Here is a 5997-nt window from a genome sequence, read left to right on the forward strand (position 1 = left end):
ATTAAGAGTAGTTGCACTCATGCTGTCTTGGAAATGGTAACATATTATTGTCTAGCATATCTATCAGCAATGTGAATCAGTTTGACATCCTAATCTATAATGTGAATGTTCCCATCTCTATGTTTTTATAATCAATAGAAAATTTTCCCATGAACCTCATGCCTTTTCTTCTCTACCAGTACCCAGCATTCCTACTTAACTTCTATTTTCTAGCCCACCAAACTAATTACTCTGTTCTAGAGTTCCTCCAAAGGTAAATTGTGATCAACCTTAATATGGTTGACTTCCAAGTCCAACAGCCATAGGTAGTGAGAATTTTAATCAGGAATACTGCTAGCCACCAGTAACCTCCCACTTTAAAAAAAAAAGTTTTAAAATTTATTATTTATTTGTTAGCCTCCCACCATCAAACTCACCTCATCCTTACTAATGTAGATGTGTTTCAGTCATTTCATGTGTTTGTATTCTTTTTCTTCAAAAAGATTTTAAGTTCTCTAAGAGAAGCAACTATGCCTTCTGGGCCTTTTTATTCCTCCATAACTGTGGTATGCTATATACATTGTGCTTTGGTACTTTGTTCACTACCTTTGCTGATGCAAATTGCAACTCTTTTCCACTCTTTTTGTTTGTTTGTTTATTCATTCTCAGAACTGCAAGATGATGAGAGCACGAATCCAATGAAATAATGTTTCTTATTACCTTTTATTAAAATGGTGGTTCTGATGCTTCTTTTAATTTGGCATAGTTAAGAATGTCAGAATGGACTTGATTTAGTTCCTCTCGTACTGTGTCAGTTCCTATGTTTTTGGACAAACATCACTTGCTAAGAATACCAATAATTCACTTCCATTTGACTCTATTCAACAAAAATCTATTAAGGACCATTAAGGGCCCATTTGCAAGGCACTGTCTTAGGTACTGGTTTTGCAAAGAAAAAATCTAAAATAATATCCACCTTCAATAAGCTTACAGTCTACTGTGAAAATATAAATAAACATAGATAAGTAAATATAATTTGAGGAGATGGAGAACACTAAATTTAGGGACAAGAAAAGGCTTCAAATAGGAAGTGGAACCTCTGGTTAACCTCTAAAGTTTTTCTTGCAGTAAGAAAGCTCAGTCAGAAGTGAAGGAGTACATTCCATGCATCAGAGACTTCCTTGCTAAGACACAGAGACAGGAAATGGAATGCCAAGTATCTGCATCTTATCTTCCTAGAATATAAGGTTCTTGAAACTAGGGATTATTTCTTTTTCATCTTTTAACCACCCAGTATCTAACATAGTTCCTGAAACACTTAATACTTAATGAATATTTGTTGATTAATTGGTTAGTTGATTCTTGATCATGGATGTGGTGGTCATGATTGGTATCATCAACCCATCAATGTTTTGGGGGGAAAATAGAGTATATTAAGACTTTGTTTAGTTATCTCTGGTCACTTAGCTCAGGGGTTCTCTCAAATATAGGTATCTGAGAGTTATACCTAGATTCAAAGAAAGCTTTGTGTCTGCATCTACTTAAAACCATAGTTCATAAGCCCCACGCTCAATGCTTGTGGTCCCTTAATTAAAAATGAAGACATTTAATAACAGAATAGCTATGCAAATTACAAGGAAATTTTGTCCATATACACTGGGGTATGGTGCCTGGAGAACTATGGACAGAGGTTCACAATATCGTACAGGAGACAGCAACAACAACAAAAAATATATATGCTAAAGAAAAAGAAGAGCAAGAAAGCAAAATGAGGCCAAGGATTTGTTCTATGAAGTTTGGATTCAGTCAAAAGGCTGCACTTGAGGACCTAGAGGGCCACATGTGACCTCAAAGCCACAGGTTCCCCATCCCTGCTAAATCATGGTGAAGGTAGTGGGTAGAATACATTTCTTTCAACTCCTGTCTTGCCCCAAGTAGCTAACATAAGTACATAATGTTATCCTGAAGTTTCACTCAGAAGGACTTAAGGATGACCAGAGCTTTCAAATCTTTGAAATCCTAATCACTCCTTTTCTTACAGTAATGATTAGCAAGTAACAGACAGTTATTTTCTAGTTGCTTGGAATTGAAAAGAGGACTCATACCTTATACTTTCTCCCTGTCCCCTATCCCCAACTTCTTCCAAACAAGCGGTTATCAAGAAAGAGTGTCTATAACATTGACCAATTTGAAGGTTTGGCTTCCCATTAATGATTAGTGTCAGAGCCTCCTGATTCACAACTGACTCCTCACAGTAGGCATGTTAGCCCTAGTGGCCTTTGGATACAGCAGAACTCAGAATACAGAAGATATGATGTCACCCCAGCTTACAAGAGGGTAGAGATGTGGAAGACAGGATCATAAGCATACAAATCAAATTAACTAGAAGTAGCTGTCAATGTTGTATAACAAAGGTCTTACCTTGAGTCACTCTCTTCCCTACCTGTCTGAGAGAAGATAAGAACCTTCAACTCTGTATCTTCTGGAAGATAGAGTAATATGAAATATCATAGCTTCTTACCTTCTCTGCAGGCAGTAGTAGCTAGAGAACCACCTTGGGAAGAGATTCTATTTAAACCTCTTTGGAAAATTAAGAAAGTTATTTTGCTTGCTTTAGGTAGTGGGAAGTGAATTAGCCCTAAAAGATCTCAGGTTCAGAATTAAGGAAAATGAGTACTCAGACTGCAATAATTATAATTATTTCTTTACTAAGATCATCAAAGGACATAAGAACATTAGTAATCAAGAATATAGGATGAAAGTCAAAGGCAGTCCAATACAGCCTATGCCTCCCTTAATTCCTCATGGATGTTCCTCTTAGCCCTAACAATAGAACCCTAACAAAGGTGAGGACTTTCCCCGGTCATAAGAACAATGAACTAAATGAACACCTCTTTTCATATGTTTTGTCTCCCAAATGCAAGATGCCATGTCAGATTGGGAAGGGGGACAAGGTCACTTGGGCAAATGTCAAAAAACCCTGTCTATATGACTTGGGGCTATGGTTGTGGCTTGGACTTTCCATTCTATATTTTTAGATTTTTCTTTATTCCACCTTCAGCAGAGCTAAAATACTTTGTTTTCCACATAGCTTATTTTCTACTGTTCTTAAGTTATTTCCTTACTTTAAGTCTATATACACAACTGAAAATTAATGGGCAGGGGCACATAGCAGGAGTCTAGTCAAAGCCTACTATAGAGAGCACTGAGAAAATTTTCATTAGGTCCTAAGATTAGGTCTGACTTTTGAAAAAGCTCCTAATGTCAATGGTCATGTGACTAAGAAGATAGTGACTAGACATTTTCTCCAATCTCTGCTAACTCTTAAAAAAATTCTCCAAAGAAGAATTATGAAACAAAGTGAGACCAATTAAATCTGAACCCATAGGACAAAAAAGCAAGAAGCTCAATAATGAATTAATACTGGAGAATAATGATCATCAAAGATCTCAGTCAATAGAGGTTCATCTCCTGCTACAAACACTCTGCTGGTATACCCCAACCCCTACTTTTCCCTCCTCCCATCTCTATATGCAGCAGATATTAACTCTCTGACTCACATGAAAATGAAGGGGATAATACAAAAAGGAGGGAAATCAGGCTGATTACTAGGTTAAAATATGGTACATCAAGGCTGCAGAGACTGTACACAACACTGATGCATCTTCTCCCACTGCTGAAAAAAGTGGCAAAAGTTGATTTAGCTGAGCAAGAGAAGCAAAGAACTGCGCCAGAGATAGCATGAGTGGCTGCATCAAACCTGAAGACTGAAGATTCTCTGCTAGTGCCAGTTAAGATGCATAGGAAAAGGTCTGAGTATATTCCACAAGGAAGGATGAGGCTGAGATAACTTTCCAGTCTGGCCCTACAGATAGTCCTAGCATCAAAGGGAGACAATCAGAAAATGATTAGCAGGGGAATTTGAGAAAAAAGTACTAAAACCACAAATTACTTCAAGAGGAAGAAAATTCAATTAAAAACCTAGAGCATTGACAGATAATCAGATGACACTAAAATTAGATGTGAATATGAGAACTAAGACCTCAAAAAGATCACAAAATTATTTAAATAAATAAAAGGATATTGAACCAATGCCTAAAAAAATACAGAATAGTATAGACCCCCAAGTCAGCATGAAACCACAATTCTCTTTCCTGAATGACTAAAAAGACAAATTAAAAACTTAAAAGATCAAATTATAAGAGAATAAAAGACAGAAATTATAGTCTATGTAGCAGAAATAATCAAGAGAGTAGAAAAACTTAAATTCATGGTAATATCTCTCCAAAGAAAGCTGTGTACAGATAGAATTTCTACAGCGGGAAGGGAATCAACCTATGAGTCCCAATATAAGCATACTGATCATTTTGTGCTCCTTTCTGGGGCATGGAGGCTGTTGAGAAAGTCTCAAGGATTAGCATTCTCTACTGTTAATTCATAAGGTTGTTATCGTTTGAGCTTATTGTTTTCTTTTTCCAATGCATTCACCTGCAATTGAACTACCTCTGGCTATTCCAGAAATATAGCCATAATATCTGGAGGGCAAGCAGACCACATCTACCTCTCAAGATTATAGGATAATCTTAAAATTTTGTAGGTGTCTCTTTTCTTTGCTGTTTGTTCAAGCTACCACTTACTTTGTTCCTTCCTGTTTTAGGGAACTAGTGATTAGTACCCCAATTCCTTTTAACCACTCAACTGGCTTTTACAAGTGGCAACCATACAAACATTTTCCCCAACAACTTGGGGGCATAATCACACATGCCCCAACACAAACACACCCACACCCACATCCATACCCCACCATGCACAACACCTCAATTTAACTCAAAAATTTAGCTCAGCTCCAATATAGGATTGGCCCCATCAAGTTCATATCCAGGTAGAGCATGGCTGCTGAACCTGAGCCTCAGCTTCTGCTAGTCTGGATTTCCAAAGATCACTCCCAAAAGTCACTCCTTCTTCCTTAGTCAATTGATGCTCGATTGGTTAGTAACTTGAATTCTGGAATGATGGTATACCAAGGAACTTACTGGACTTTTTTAACTCACAAGGTCATAGGTTCTACTACCTGTGCCCATCATTGAGCTCCACCAAGAGTGCTGAGGCAAAGAGATCATAACTGAAGCTGTAAAGATGTTTTGAATTCCTCTGCAGACAAAGACCTCTTCTTCAGTATGTGGTCAGCTGACTAGGACCAGATACAAAATGTGAATGTTTCCCAGTCTTCCTTCCCAAGACATTTCTCTTATGTATCCCAGTGATTCTTCTGGAAGTAGTTCCACAGCATCCTCTACATGGAGAGACAACATCTCAGAGTGTTTAGGCATACTTCAAATCTCCCCTTTTTTTGTTTTGTTTGGAAAGAACAACAGATTTAAAACATAGCTTAGCTCAGTTCCTCCAGAACGTAGTCTCATGTTCCAATTCCAAAATCTGCCTTCAGCAGGTGTCCCAGGTACCCTGGCTTCTCTAGGCTACTTCTAGCCAGGCTAGTTGGATGCAGCATCCCATATAGAACCCTGGCTCCAAGGTTGTTATGGTTCAAACTCCCAATGGGGATTCTGCCAGCATCTAAAACTGACGACAAACAAAACAGAATAGAAACAGTAAACACTTCATGTCATGGGTCCCTATTCTCTCCTTGGTTAAGTTCATGACACCCATAATATAGGTGAACTGTGATTTGTAGTCTTAAATGCATCAAGAAAGAGTTCACATGCCTTTTGGGAAGATGGCACACTAGGTCAGAAATTTCCAGGCTCTCCCGATTTCCTCCATAAACAGAAAGAAAATTGCCACAAACTGGATGTAGAACAGCCAAAACAAACGGGTAAAGTGGTTGTCCTCCTAAGACAACTTGAGAGGATCTCAGGAAAGACAGTGCCTGTAGGGGATGAGGTTTGGCCTGAATGATGTACAGATGACTCCCAGCTGACTCCATGGCACCAACAAATAGTAAACCCTATGGTAGCTCTGTAAGGAAGAGGCCTTAAGAAATTTCATCTCAACTTTCTC

The sequence above is a fragment of the Vombatus ursinus genome, unplaced genomic scaffold (assembly GCF_900497805.2).
Source record: "Vombatus ursinus unplaced genomic scaffold, bare-nosed wombat genome assembly UNPS02014449.1, whole genome shotgun sequence".
Lineage (NCBI taxonomy): Eukaryota > Metazoa > Chordata > Mammalia > Diprotodontia > Vombatidae > Vombatus > Vombatus ursinus.